General features: G+C 39.8%; 1 protein-coding gene across 1 annotated transcript in view; it reads right to left on the bottom strand.

Moving 5' to 3' along the window:
- The window catches only part of ncanb (neurocan b), a 179222-nt gene extending 174997 nt beyond the window's left edge, over positions 1-4225 (bottom strand). Inside the window, exon 1 of the mRNA XM_032572020.1 lies at positions 3850-4225. The gene's annotated coding sequence lies outside the window, so the exon portion shown is untranslated. The remainder of the gene's footprint in view (positions 1-3849) is intronic.
- Between the last annotated feature and the right edge of the window lie 11987 nt (positions 4226-16212).

The following is a 16212-nucleotide window of genomic DNA, read 5'->3' as shown; positions in this document are numbered from 1 at the left end:
CAGCCCCATCTGCTCAGTGGCACAGGGTTGGAGGGTTCCGGTGGACGTGCGGCTGACACTCAAGCTGAGTGAAGTGCCCCTGCGAGGACAGGTACGGACTTCATCGAGGTAGCGACAGCGAAGCATCTACCTTGAAGCCGGAGAAACTAAGTGTTGCATCCCACCTAGCTTCTTTGAAGCAACGGAGAAACTAAGCGGATGGCAGTCGGAATGGTGACGTACCCTCATGTACACTGCACCTACGTAGCTTTGGCAGGCAAGTCAAAGCACATAGTGTCATGATTGTTTATAGTATCTGCATTGAATAGGGTGTACGTAGGCTGCTGTGTGGGCTTTCACTGCTTAATTGGATCAGGGCTATCCAAGTCTGAGAATTACCTCTTCTATGCAGGAGTCTTTGGCTTTCCCTTCTGATCTGCCACCTTGTACTAAAACCGTATATTCATTTTTGTCTACACTAAAACCTGCACTCTGCAAGATTGCAGCGAAAAACACACGAGTAAAAATCACAGTTGATGATATTAAAAGCAATAAACTGCCAGTCCAGAGTAGAAGCAATGCATCAGCAAAATAAGACAGCTTTACACCAACAGGCTACTTCTGCGCTGTTTGCCTGATGTGGCTGTGAAATGCAGCCTGGACTGAAGGCAGTGATCTCCATAAACTCTAACATCCTCTCTTGCTTTCCTCTGCAGGGCGCTTAGCATGCTGGTAGGGAGAGGTGTTTGTTCCGGGTTCCCAGTTTTTTCCTGAACCTGTTTCAGATCCAAATGGTGTTCTTTGACACGGTGAGGTCATCATACACTGTGCTCTGAGGAACCTAATGTTCTCCGCTCTCTCTACGACTGAGGGGTTCACATTCAGGTCCTGATTTCTGAGACTTCGTTGCTATGCCCGCTTTGAGCTCCTTGTTGTGGACTCCTCTCTGTACATTGCACAATGAGTCACACATTTTTCTGCTATAAAAGTACAGGAAATATATTCAGCTATTAGCACCACAGGACCCCAGCTGACTCATAGCACCACAGCTCTAAAAATTTTATTTCAGGCTGGACTTGACCAGGTTTTTGGTGGACTGCCAAAAATCAAACCGATTGACCTTTCTGATACTCTGCATTTGCATGGCTACACTCAGCCTTTATTTTTGCCACACTAAGTCAGCTTTTAGTTTAAATGTAGTAGTAGTTTTATTGTTAGAATATTAACATCGTCCATTACCAAAATAATAGCAAAAATTCAAACTTCACTAATTTTCTTGGATGAAATTCAAGGGCTAAATTCAAATGTACTGAAGGTTGAAAAAGAGAACATGGTTTCAGACTCTGTTGGTCCTTTTCCTGTTTGTGGAATCCCACTAATATTGTGTGCAAAATTTTAACAAACAACACAGAAATCTAAGTGACAGAGCAGCCATCCACCCAGCAGGGTCGTTGAAGTCTTTCTCACAAGATGCATTCTTGAAGACAGTAACGAAGGATATAATACAACAGGTGTCTGAAAGTCTCCAAAAGTCTGAGCTACATATGGCCATTTGAACGGACAGCAAAATTTACATCGCAAATTGTGGTGGAGTGAATTGTAAAACAGGCTGGAGAATGTGCATATGCCATTAGTCAGCAAATCCTTTACCCTTTCATGCATTTTCATTTTGGGTGTGCATGTTTGGGGGTTTGAATTTATAAAAGTCTTATTTCCAAGGTAGGTTTTTAAAAAAAAGAGATAAACACAAATGGATTTGGATTTTCAGCTGAATTTGACTTCAGCAACCAGAACTGAGCCAAACAGATCGTCTTTCTGGAACCGCTTGGCTCCTCTCAATCTTTTTGTGCCCTCCATTACCACGCCAGACTAGCTTTGTTTGGTTTAAGCGTAGCAGAAGGTTCATTGTTGGGATATTAACGTCTTACATTAGCAAAAAATCGCTGTAAAAATTCACAGTTTACCAATTTGCTTGGACGCAACTCAAGAGCACAATTGAATCTGTGCCAACGCCTCCACCCCCATCTTCAGCTACAAGTGTCTGCACTAAGCCAAGTACAGCCAGCCAGAAAAGACACATTATTGAAATATGTGACAAATGCAACCCAATGCAAGGAGCAGATAATGCCGTCAAACTGGCCCCGGGCTCTTTCCGTTTCCCTTTTTCTCCCCTCCTTCCATCGCTGGTGAGATGTAATGACAGCATTTCAGCGCCGCATTTGGCCTTGACCACACTTGGAGCAGAGCCACAAAGAGGCAGCGAGCCTCTCTCAGAAGAAATATTGTTCATCCATTGCGATGCCTCATCGCACACAAAATGTGAGAATAGGAGCAGCGAGCTGGCAAAGACATAAGAAGAGAACACCTCTTTTGAGAACAATGACGATGCCGCAAGATTGATAAGCGGGGGGCTGCAAAAAGACTAAGATCTTGAGAGAACAGAGGGGACAAGGAGGGAAAACACAAAAGATGATCTGCATTATATGCATGGAAGCACAAGAAGAGGGTAGTCTTAAATGGCAGCAGGGGGACTTAAACATTGTTCTGTGTAGAACCACTTCCCTATTCATGCGCCAGAAGCAAAGGATGCCCAAGCGAATTAGAAACTAGCAGCAGCTGGCACGTACCGCATACACAAAAATCCACACACGGCTGCTCAATTAAAAACAGTTTGGCTTGTTTGTAGGTTCTGACTTGGCTTTCAGAAGCGGCCTGCCCACTTAAACACAAGCACACAACAATCCGAGGCAAAATATACCTGTAGCAGGAGGTCGGTGTGGATAATGGGTGGTAAATTAATAATGAAAAGGAGCTCTGGATCAGTTTTTGAGAAGGACACCTTGTCTCAAACTCCTACAAAAGGCAGCTTAGATGATTGTGCACCCATGCGTGAGCAAATACCTGAGACATGCCGCGAGCACAAGGCAGACAGACCGAAAAAAAAGGCACGAGAAAGGAAGAGGGAGTAGAAACTGTTTCACAAACTGCTTGGTTGGACCGCTGCTTAATTTCCCATGGGGTCATAAGAAGCTCTCCTCTATTTCCCCCACCCTCCACCATCCAAAATCTGAAATGATGCCATATACTCGTTAAAATTAAAACAAAGGGGAGAGGAGGGAAATGAAGCCGCAGAGTTTCCCTTTTCATCTTCGGTAACCAACAACACCTTTCACTAGGAGATATCCAACCGAGCCGCAGAACATAACTGTGGCTCGGACCTCCTGTTCTTTGGTGGTTTTTTGCACACGCTTACTCCTAGAAGACGAAGTTTCCTCCAGCAGAAAGTATTCACAGACTTTTTTGGCTGATTGTTAGCGCCACCCAAGATACTGTCTCAGGTTTTTTTTCCCCCTTTGTTTTGCTGTCGGCTCTGATTGTGGCATCTTTACACAGTACTGCCTATCAACTTTAGTCTCATTCAAAACATGTCTGAAGCTTTTCGAGAGATCAGAAAGTGGGATTTACAACAAAACGTGGTCTGTGTACAGTTGATGTCTTTTTAAGCTTTAAGCATGTGAAGGAAAAAAAGGGGGAATGTGACTTTCAACATACCTCTGCAATTAACAGATGCTGCATACTAAGACACTTTTTGTCATGAAGCAAAGCTGTTGAAAAGGTTAGCAGCATAGAACTGTCTTAGATATTACGGGCACGCAATTACTGAAAATGCTCATAAAAATCAAAAGTGCGCTCGTTTAGTGTGGGTGCTGCCGAAAGTGGACTCAGCTTCACAGCTCCGTCTTGTCCAACCTTATGCCTAATTTATCTGCAACCCTTCTTACTTTTCATTCTACAGGCTCAGTCAGCACCTAAAATGACTTTATTTCCCATCATGGCAAATCAGAGGCAGATGAAACAACTTGCGCTCACCTTTGAGGAATCCGGCTCCGTCCACAGGAATGCAGAGTGATGCTGAGGCTCTCTAACAGGAGCGTCGCCTTGATAGAGTGCAGGTGGTGGCGCCACAGAGAGTGAACCTGCTAAACCATCCAACGGACGCCGTAGAAAATAATAATAATAATAAAAAATTATATATCAAAGCTTTTGAGTCCTGCTCGGTCGGGTCCAAAGTGCCGCTTCTAGGTGTCACGTCGGCAAACAGAACGGCAGAAAAGGTTTGTTATTTTTTTGTGAGTGAAAATGCACCTGGAGCTCCAACCGAGTCCGCGCGTCCTCTGGAGAGGAGGAGCCGCGTCGAGAGGATGAGCGTCAGCCGGAGTGGTGCTCACCTCTCCAGGAGCTGAGCGCTACTGAACAAAAGAGAGCTCCGAGGGCTCTCTGTTCAAATAGCAGAGAGGGGTGGCGGGGAGGGGGAAGGAGGCGGAAGACGAGGGGGCCCAGCGTGAGAAAGACTGTGGGTGTCGATAATGGGGAGGGGGGGGATGTCTTTGGATAACACAAAGACCAGGAGTTTCTACAGAACACTATGAAAGGAAACTCGAAAACATTTTTTATGATATATATATATATACATATATACATACCTTACAATTTTTTTTCCCCCGAGATTCTACTGTACCATCAAAAACTTATTTTTTAAGCATTTAATGAAATAAAAATATTTCATCCTTCTGAGGTGGATAGAAAATATTCCATTTTCTGTTTGGTTTTTATGTTTGATATGTTCAAGGTTGTCCTTCTGAAAAGGACAACCTTTTGAGACTCAAGTCTCAAGTCTTTTGCAGTCTTTATCAAGTTTGCTTCTAGTATCGCCTTGCTTGAGCTCTATTCTTCTTCCCATGAATTCTGACCAGACTCCAGGTCCCTGCTAAAGAGAAGGTCCCTTGCAGCATGATGCTGTCATCGCAGTGTTTCAAAGTGGTCACAGTCTGTTAATGTCTACTAACTTTTAGTTTTCTGCCACACAGAACTTGTCACAGAGGCCAAAATGTACAATGCAGATACTTTTGCAAAGCTCTGTGTCCATAAACACCATAATATCATTTATATAGTGACTAAATGTTGACCTGTTGAATTTTGGTGCCTATTGACAAATAATTTGACTTCTTGGTGAATGGCGCTTCACTGAGTCCTTAAATTTTTTTAGAAAACAATAAGATGCAGTTATAATTTTGATATCCTCAAGCTAAGGTGCTCCACACAGTCCCTTTTGGTCTATAATGATTAAATAATGTTTTCTGGCTATGTAGCAATGATCTCAACATAGGATTTTACTTGTAACAGCCAATTTAAGGCTATCAAATTAGATTTACATAGAAAATATCCTAGAATTTTGCTTAAAGGTTGAACTGGCAACAATCGGGTTTGGTTTCAAATGCCTTCTTTGCATAATAGAAGTTATTATAAAGTCTAGGGTACATGTGGAGGAAAAAAAAATGAAATATAGGGTTGGACTAATTTAAAATGGCTTGCAAACTAATTTAAAACTAATTTAAAATTGCTTGCAAAAGAGTTGTTTGTATACATTCATAGGAAAGACAAGTCCCGCACTTTAGGAGCCACTATGTGAGGACTAATGATTCCCTGGGAGCCTCTATGGCCATGAGAGGAAGATTAAGGCTTTGTTCATATTGCTCAAGCATGGCTGGGATTGTTTGTATTATTGTTTTTCTGGTATGAAATATTTATTCACAGAGCGCATTATTTCCATGTGCAGCAAAATGATCCAAAGGCATTTTGCAGGTGACCCTTAATAGTTTAAAAGCTACACATCGCCACTAGTCCTTGGACTATAGGAGCTGTCCACGGTTCTGAACCAGCAGCACTGCGGTGCTTTAAAGACATGAGAAAATGTCTCCTTGAATAAAACTGTTGCATCAGAAGTTAAAAGCCTGGAAGCCTTTTATTTTTTTCTTCAGAATTTTCAGAATTCAACAAAAGAGCAAAATTGAGTCCAAAAACCGGTCGTTGAGTCCAATAAGAAATAATCCAGCTGTAGGTTTAAAATCATGCAATTTAAAGCTAAACAAGAAGAAAAAAGAAAACCGGCATAGAAATTTCTCTCTGTTTTTTAGAAACGCGTACTTTTTTTATTGTTTAAATCACATGGCAGTGCATCCCAGAATGTTGTCCTTACTCATTATACACACTACTGTCATTAATTCTGGGCTTTTGATGATGTTTGAACTATTCTTTCTTCGAGACTGTAACAATGATCCATCACACAGCACCATGCCGTGCAGGACATGATCATACAAGAACCAGGATGGAGGATACAGAAGAATAGAGAAGTGAGACAGAGAAACAAAGGAGCTGTAATACTGTGGAGATGCAATCGGTGAAATGACGACCAGGTGAGTAAAATCAAAATGCAGAGCAGCTGGGGCAGAAACTGAAGGAAAACACAGCACAGCTGTCTAACTAAAGCTAAGGACTGAAACCAATATATTACACAAAATGTCCAGAACACAAAACAAGAAAGAATCAAAAACTAAACACAAAGAAATGAACTAACCTAGAGAGACCCTGATAACACTAAAATGATCAAAATACAAACATAAGTGAGAAACAAAACACAAACAGCTGAGAATTAGGACAGTTTAAATTAGTTTTACCAAATATGAAGACTATTCAAACATTCAGCCATGATTATTTATGTAGCTTTTTAATGAGGATGTATATGCAGGTTTTAGTATGTATGCATAATTGTGGCCCTTTTTCATTGGAAATCACCTATAATTTAAATCAAATTTAGTTTGATTTTATCAATGTATTGTGTGCTCTTGGTGAGTTAATGTGAACTTCAGAGTACACTTTGGAATTACTCAGGTGATAGAAATGCAGCTTCTGTCATTACGTCAGTATTTCTTTATGCATCGTGAATGAACCAAAAATCTGGCATACAACAATAGAAACATGAAAAATAAGTGTTTGGCTCAAATGTTCAAAACGACCAAAAGAAACTGCTTAAAAGACAGTGTTAAAGTGAAGTGAGAAATACTGCAGAGGTCTTTCGAAATACGTTGCCTTGGCCTTATCTCATCCTTGTCATTATGTAAATACTATGCTGACAAAGTATAACTTTAACTCATGAGAAACTGTCAGCAGTTTTATTGACCTTAGCTCATTTGGCCGTCTATTGGTGCTCTGTAGATGAAGAGTGGATTCTAAAAGTCCTGGCCAGGAAAACGCATAAAGGCCAAATAATGGCCACAGGAGGACTCTGGGTTATGCAGCTAACCCCTTAACTTTGTTAGACAAACTTAAAAAGCAGATTCAGGGACATAAGGGTGGTAATGGATTTCCTTCCTTTTCACCTCAATCAAAGCTCATGCTCAGAAGTTACATTCTGCTTTGTCTGCAGTTAAATCAAAGCGTTCACAGAGCATAAAAGAGAATATTAGTTGTGGCTTGTGGTGTTTTAATAACATGAAATAGTTGCTCGGTGCCTGACTGTGAGAGATAGGCTTAGAGCTTATCCCTTTCAGATGATGAAAGACCTTTTTTAGAACAACAGTCATTTTCATAGTTCAAATCAGAAATCTATATGATGCCTGCTTATAAACCTCAGTTTATCGTAGAAAGCTGCACACTTGGTTCATGAGCTCTGTTCGGGAGCTTACTCCCCATAGAATGAGCTTTAGGAATCACTTTCACTTCCTAAAATCCAACCAATCACATACTGAGAGCAAACACATAAACACAGTGAAATATATTTGTTGTTGTTCTTTATTTATTTCAAACTGGACAACGCACAATACTTTCCCCGAGTTAGCCATAAAGGCTAGGGAAATATTGATGTCTAAAAGTCTTGAAGATGTATCACTAAGGTTTGTTTTGTGCCTAGTAAAAGGTAAAAGTTGTTTTTCACATCAGCACATAACAACCCCAAACTTTAATACATCACATTGGGATTTTATTTGATAGACCATCAGCAGCATGTATCAGTGAGGTGCGAGAAAAATGTCTTTTAAAAAATCTGAAAAATGTACCATTCATTTATATTCAGTGTTTCTCAGTCAAAATTTTGTAGTACAAGCTTTTACTACAATTACATCTTATAGAATCACTCCTTATGGCCCTTTTCAGCTAATCCTCAGTGAGACTTGACGCGACTCCACTCTACACAACTTGGGTGGTTTTCCATAACAATCGAGTGAGAGGTCCAGTGGGTGGAGTCATTATATTGTGAGCAGCCCCAGAGTCCGAAAAGTAGTGGGACATGATTTGTATGCTATGCAAACACAGTGCTACAACGGAGGACATGAAAGCTACGCTGAACAGTCGGCTCTGCCTGTGACTTTTTATCTGAATCAAAAAAAAGAGCGAGAGATGGCTGTGGGCAGAAACACGAGAGTCACTCTTGTGATGCAACCAGCGGCTCCTCAAAAGTGCTTATGTCTCCTGCAGATACAAAAACTGGATAGTGGACTACTTGACGCAAAATATCAACATTGCTTTTGGAGCACATGTCTGTATAAAGCAAGGAAATACACTTCTGACCAAACACACAACACACTGCGCAAAATAGTTCAACCTGCGCCTTGTGTCGAAAAGGGGAGGCGAATGTCTTCCTACGAACATTGAGTAAGTAAATAAGAGCCACTTTCGACAGTTTGGGTGAAGTATGAGAGAACCTTAAGGAGTGGCTCCATCAGAATCATTTCGAGTGGAGTAGCTCAGTGTTTGCTCTAAACCTAAACAGTATGAAGAATATTTGGAGGGAGCTACAAAGCCTGAAAGACCTGGAGAAGATTTGTCTGGCGGTGATGGCCAGAATCCCTACAGGACGTGTCTGACACGTACTCAGTGCATCCATATAGCTGTGCTCTCTTTTGAAGAGTCCTCTGGCAAAAGTTTATTGGATTTTGTTAATACCTTAATTAAGCCAAGCTAAGAGATAAATAAATCCACGGAGAACACTGTCAAGCAACCCCTGATACCCTGAGGAATAATTAGGCAGAGCAGAGAAATATTTTCCCCAGCCCCTCCCTAGAGCACTTTGGAGTAAACTTTGCTTCTGCCCCTTCATTTGTGACAAGGGATTTTTTTTATTTGCATTTCGGCTTAACTCTGTAAGCTGTAAAAAAAACAAAAAAAAAAAAACACACACACACATAGTACAAATGAGCTGGAACAGTAAGCAACCGAAAACTCACAGGGAATGTTTAAAAGCATTGTTGCTGCTGGGGCTTTTCCAACGAAGTCACTGAAGCTGTGTTGTTACTTTTTTATTTTTAGTGACAGACGATTTATTTGTTAACAGCAGACATAATGACACTGAGGAAAATGTGTGCTGTTCTGTTTTCCCATCACTTGAGATTTTAATTTAGCTGCAGTCTCCATTAGAAAATGCACTTCTGTTTTTAAACTCTACTAATATTTGTCTCTTCTTTTAATTACAGATATCTTGCACATGTTGTGATATTAAATGAAATAACATGGAAGGAGATCATTGCCATAACTTTATTTGAAATATAATTTTTTTTCAATTTACATAACTATCTCACCTTCTGAAAACATATCTGTTTACTGGGCCTCTTCTCATTCGCACAATAACTTGGCTTGTTTGACCCTCGAGCAATCATTCAGGAACATTATCATTTCCAATTATAGCTGAATCTGTGCAAGCCAACACCCTGCCGTCTTGCTCCAGGAGATGCGATTATTTTCTATGTATTGGCATTTTGAAAAATGTATCAAAGTGTAAATATGAGGAAATGAGGCAGATTTTGTGCAACATACTTCCTGAAATGTTTTTGAATTAGTCTTTAAAGCACCCACGGCTTTGAATAGTTCATGTTTACTGGGATCAAAGGTGCGGAATTCCCATTGTTCTGCTGCGTTAGAACAGGGTACATTACTTTGTGTCGCCACAGAGTGTTTGTGTATTGAAAAATAAAACTAACTAAAGGGTACTATTGCAACACTTTTCTAACAGATGTAAATGCTTTAGAATGGGCTCACATTGAGTGAGAGAACCTCATGCTGCACAGTTGTTTTGAGAGGTACAAAAAACTTGTGGGATACTTGGTTATCTAATGATTACATTTTGTAGACTATAGTACGAACTCCATAGGAAGGCAATTATTGAGCGTTATTTACCTTCAGAGAATCATTCTACTCAATTTAAATGCAAAGCAGATATGCAGTACTATGAAGGGGGCTTTATGGGGACATATGCTGCATGGTGAACAAACCCTCTCACAACTATTCAAGTTAACCTACAAGGCACAATTTAAGGATGTATTCATTCATTTCTGTGTCCTCCTCCACGGTTGAACAAGTTTTTGTTATTTTTGTGCCTTCTTCTCGTTCTGTGTCTGTTGTTCCCGTTCTGCATCTCCCCTTTGTTTTTGTACGTTTTACGTTTCTCATACCTTAAATCATTCTGTTTGCTTTCTAGGGTTTTGCATCCTCTGTATGCGTTTCTCTTTGAGGCTTTAGATTGCTTCCTCCATCTTTATTAGTTTTATCTGCCCTTCACCTGTTTACCATGCAGCCCACAGCCATACATGCCTTTGTTTTTTGTCAACGTGTTCTTGATCTTTGTTGCTGGTATCACCAGTCATATTTTGTCTTATCCACCTAGCATTTTGTTGCTTTGAATTATTTATCTATGACTCCGTTTCTAGTTCTGTGTTTAATTAATGTTTCTTGATAATTCTCCTTCCACCTTTTGTTTTGTATATTGCCTGAGTTTGTTTCAGGGCACTCTGCCAAGTTTTAACATCCTGTAGCAATCGGCTCATTGATTTCTGTCTTCTGCCCGCTTCTGTCTACACACTAAGTTTACAGGTCTAAACTCTATATTAAGCATATTATTTATTTTACAAAATCTTGTCATCTGACATCTTTATGAGTTTCACTTATAAGCTTTAATCAAAAGTACACAAACGCAAGCATCCGAATTACAGCAGCATTCTCATTTCAGAGCTCAGATATAGATGTCACTGCTTAGTTTTTGTTTTGTGCTCAACGACATTGAACGTTCAACACTTATTTAAAAAAAATAAAAAGATTGTGAAGATGTCATAACCAAAGATATTGCAGATTGTTATATTATAATGCTGAGATAGTTTTAGACAAACATTTTTTCCTACTTTTCTAGTACCTCTGTGTACGGAACTAGATGTCCCTGCTGGCCTTCGTGAGGAAGTTTGTCATGTTTAAAGGTTTGCTTTATGACTCAAATGCACTAAAACACCAGAAGTACAAATGTAATGTTTCTTCGTTTCATGTCTTCCTTTGGTGTTTGTGGGCAAGGGGAGTGAGAAAGACAGAAGAAGGTAGATTAAGGATGTTGGATCTGTAGTTCTTGTGTGATTTCTTTCCAGGTACGCACTACAGAGATCATCTAAACCAGGAAGACGCTTGAAGAGTCAAAAAGATGCTCTGGGGTGTGCTGTGGTGGCGCAGGGGTGAAGCACAACCCCTGTATGGAGACATATCAAATAAACTATCAACTAAAGGCCACTAGAGCCAATAAAACCTTTTTTTTTTTTTTAAATAAAATTAAAAAAAGATGCTCTGAAAGAGACCGAGTTTCCAGTTTGAACATTTACAGCACAAATCCAGCCACTTTTTCTTGTGTTTCTGGGGAGTTTTGGAGTGTCACTCTCCTCCACTAGCACCAACTGGTGAGGTGGAGCAAACCTCCTAATCCAGAGCAATCACTGACACACCAGGCCTCTGACCTGACCCAGAGCAGATGTTCAACTCCTCCATGAACAGCCCATCACCCATTGATTCTTTTTTAAATTATTATTCTGTTTCTTTTTACTCCATCTATATTATTAATATGGGTTTTATAGAAAAATACTGAGAACTTTATGGTTAAAAATTATTATGGACCATGAATTTAAAAACCAATCAACCAGACTTAAGAATATTAAATACAGAACAAGATTCACTTAATTTCTTTGTATTTAACCGACATCTATTCAAACTAGAAGTCATATCAAAATACTGTACAATGTAAATGTGTCCAAATTAAACCCCTTTGGTTTCACTTCGATCAAGTTTATTTCAGTGCTGTTAGCTTCAAATGTAACCCCGTAGTTTTCTGAAGTCTTTTTCTATGTTGTCCATTTGTATTAAATTTGACATACTTTTTTTATAAAATAAAGTCAAATTGACCATCACAAAATCCCAAACCGTTGTCCTGCTAATGAAGCCAGCTAACTGCATTAAACCTTCACTTCAATTCAAACCCCCGTCCGGAGCATGCACAGAGCAGCAGGCGACACCAGAGCGCAGAACGCTCTTTTAATGGGAAGCAACCTCCTGCAGAAACCAGACAATGAAAGGGAAGCCATCTGCCTCGAAAACCATTGGGGGGCACAGCCCCCCAACCCCCCAGTGGAGAGAAAAAAAAGAAGGGAGTCAGACAGTCAGACAGTGAGCAAGCTAGACATACCTGGAACAAAAAAAAAAGGAAAAACAGTTAATCACAGCAGCTCCCAGCACTTAACCCCTTCCCTGGAGCCATGCCTTCAGCGCAGTCCCACCTACAAATACATTTATCCCCACAAATACATGCACATGGTACATTTGATCAACAAAGCAGAAAGCATTTGGCACCGATATTGCTTCTGCCCTCCTGCTTCCAATTAGCCTGAGAAATCTTTGCATTTAAATTTTCATGTAGAGGTAGAATATCCTAACAGGTTGCATAACCATTCCCGACAAACTGATGCTAATTTGCAGAGAGGTGGAGCACAAACTCCAACAGCGGTCCTCCTCTGAGGGAGCTCATTTAAAGCACCCCCATCCTGAGCTGAAACCACAAAAAGAATAATAATAGGAGAGTGTAAGGTGGAACTGGTTGATTTTTTTTTTTACGTGGCACTGCAAGTGCATTTAGAGGCAACATTTAAAGAATAAAAAAAAGGTACAAGTATCAGGTTAGTAACAACAGAGACTTGGCCAAACAAGGTAATGGAATATTAATCAAAAGCAACCTCAAGGCCAATCAATAGATGTACATTTTTATAGGTCAATTAGTCTATGATAAATGGATCCTATAGCTGTACAATGTTTAGGCCAGCTAATGATTATTTTATTGCAGGATTAAAACTCCAAGCCCAGTTCTATTAACGTGACAAGGGGATAAAATAATGTATAACAGAACACACATAACAGGAGAAGCTGCCTCAGTATTTCAAAATGTTTTTTCCTCATTCCTGTTTTGTGACGTCAACTAGTTTCCCCTGCAAAACCCCCACAGAATATGATGCCGTCATATTGTGCCTCTTCACAGTTGGAATTGGGTTCTAAAGGCATGCACACAACGCCTTTTCTTCCTTAAAGGTAACAATGGCTATTGTAGCATCACACACACACACACGTATATAACCAAACCACATGATGTGTTTCAACAAATTAACATCTTTGTCCTATTTAGAATCCATTAAGACACAAGCCATCTCCTTCCTGAAAGGTATGATGGCTGAACATCCCCATGGTGTTTCATATCACTGTTTGAACAGATAAACGTAGCACCCTCAGGCATCTGGAAATTGTAGTCGAGTAAGAACCCGACATGTGGAGACGTACAATTCTCTTCGTGCTATCTACGCTCATTTCCTTTGGTTTTCCTCCATGATGTCATAAAAAAAAAAGAAGCAATGAGTTTGAAGTGTTGCCTATAAATATGCACAGTCTGTAGTAATAGTAATGTATGTAAACCTTCGAATTTAAAGAAGGCAACAAGAAATTATTTAAAAGTGCTCATTATTCTGGTATTTTAGAACATGAAAATAATTTTGGAAACCCTAGCTAGTCTTTTCTAATTTAATGTCAGACGGTGAAAAAAGGTTTTACTTCACAGTCTGGTGCTTTCATACAGTTCGTGTAAATGTCTGATTTCAACTGCAGGCTGAGGGAAAAGATGCCTCTGGTATTGGCTATTTTCTGATTTCCAAGATACCCGACCAGGTGGTGTGACTTCAGAATCAGCTTTCAATAGCCACTAAGAAGGAATTATCAATAGAAAGGTATTCTGAAAAAACATCAACAAAAGAGAAGCATTGAAATGCATAACTATCAGATGGCTAAAACCTGGGCCTCCTACATAAACACATGGATGAAAATAGTCTGGGATATTTATTTGATGGAAGAAAGGCTTCAAAAACACTTTTTCATATAAGATGGACTAATTAATTCAGTGACAAACTTAGAGGATTGCCCTTTTGTACCGGTATAAACCATCATTGCGCTTAAGAACGTGTGGACCATCTTACATCACAGGGGACTTCATTGTGTGTTTTTTATTTAGCTTTCATCCCTCTTTTGTTATCACTCTCTCTGTTGTATTCATTGTTATAACGTCTGTCAGTATTATTGCTGTCTCATCTCCTTTTGTCAAATTATAATGCAGAAGATATACATCGGTGAGAGACAGAAGAATGTAACTGGAAAAGTGTCACTGTTGTTAAAAAATAAATAAAAACTAAGTTTAAAAAAAAAAAAAAAAAAGGGGAAAAAAGGTCTGTTGTCACCTTCATTTTTGGTAAGCGTGCTCGTGTGTAATGTTTTGGAGTCGGAACCCGTGGAAATCCCAGTACCTGGGTCAGTGACCTCGAAAAGACTGACTCCAGCATTAAAAGGCAATCAGTGCACTGCGCTCAGTCATTTATCATCAAGAGGGACCCTGCCTGAATGAGGAGTTAAATTACCTGATGGTAAAAAGTGAAAATGGAGAGCAGTAGAGGGATCTAAGGACGGCAAGAGGAGAAAGAAGACAAAGGCAAAGAAAGGAGGGTTGCTGATGGGGGTTTGAGACAGCAGCACCAGGAGGCCTGTTAGGCTCCAGTGAAAGAAAAAAAAAAAAAACAGGAGTCAGCAAATGAGGGAGAAGAGGAGCTGTAAATGAAGGAGTAATGAAGCCGTGCTGGTGGGGGCAGGCGATCTATAATGAATGAAGCTGGGGGGGGAGAAAAGAGGTTGTTATCTGGGCCTTCCTTGGTCTGTAATAAACACTCGTCCAATCACAAGCTTTCTGACTGACCTGGCAGAGGTGCAAGAAGCAAGAAGGCTTTGGTTTGATGTTTAATGATCTTCACAGTCTGGTTACCTGAGAAATACAAAGATTGATGTGTCCTTTGTAGTTAATGGCAGAATCCAAATATGTTCCTGTGGTGGAAGAAATTGCTTTTTTGTTTTGTTTTGTTTTTTAGTAAGTGGAGGGGAAAATCCAACATTGGAATATACTGTATATAGAAGGTTTCAGTTCAGTAAATTAAGATTGGAAAGGGAAAAGAGAATTAGTGAAATAGCTTTATGAAATTGAGAATCTAAAGATATTTAGATGTCTTTAGATATTTAGATCTGATGATGGTGAATATTCCACACAATGAAAATGGGAACATTTTGAAGAAGTTTGATTTCATGCAAAAAATACAAAAGGACTGATGTGGAATAAATAAATTTGTGTTTTAGACGCGAGTCTACAATGTTTCTAACAAAGTGGTAGTGCACTGATAAGGAAAAGAGTGTTTAGATAAAGCCTTGTATGCTCTACGTTGCTACAACATCTGTAGGTATTAGTTGTTGTGTCCATGGGCAAGGCACTTTACTCACTTTATCCACTGGTGCAGATTGAATAGCAGCTTCTGTCAGTCTGACCTAGTGTAGCTTTGGCTGCAGTGCAGCAAACCACCATCAGTGTTTGAATGGGTGAATGACTGATTGTAATGTAATGTGCTATGGAATCCTATGATATCAGCAAATGCAATGTATTTACTATTTTACCACTTTACTCTCTGGGGTTTCAGGTTTTCAGACTTTTACCCACAATTCGACGACAATTGAAAATTCTGTATCATATGTTTTACAAGCAGAAACACAATCACTGAATGCACAAAAATGTGGCAAGAGCCTCATTGTTCCAAATGAATCACCCTCTGATAATTAGACTGTGACACAAAAGAAGGTTGCTGTGATAGATTACACGTAATTTCAACTCTCTAAAAGCTGAGTAATATTTAGCATTGAGGGAACAAAAAGGCAGAGCGGAGAACAGAAAATCAAAGATATGGTTCGGAAAACAGACATCGGTAACACAGGGATCATTTCAAGATAACAGCTGTAATTGCACAAAACTATATGCTGCTAGCCTCAGAGTAGCGCCGCTTGTAGTGTGAATGATATGGACATATCTTCAGTCAAAAACATAAAGGCTTTTCTGAGCCACCCTGAGTAACACACAGGAGTAATGCTAACGCCATGTCTTTTAATGGAGCGCTATTTTTTCCTGCAGTCAACAGCTCTATTGAAGACCTGCTATAAATCAACATAATGAGCCAGGGATCAGCATTAATTAGCATATGG

The sequence above is a fragment of the Xiphophorus hellerii genome, chromosome 9 (genome assembly GCF_003331165.1).
Source record: "Xiphophorus hellerii strain 12219 chromosome 9, Xiphophorus_hellerii-4.1, whole genome shotgun sequence".
Taxonomy (NCBI): domain Eukaryota; kingdom Metazoa; phylum Chordata; class Actinopteri; order Cyprinodontiformes; family Poeciliidae; genus Xiphophorus; species Xiphophorus hellerii.
This window is presented reverse-complemented; position numbering and strand designations above follow the sequence as displayed.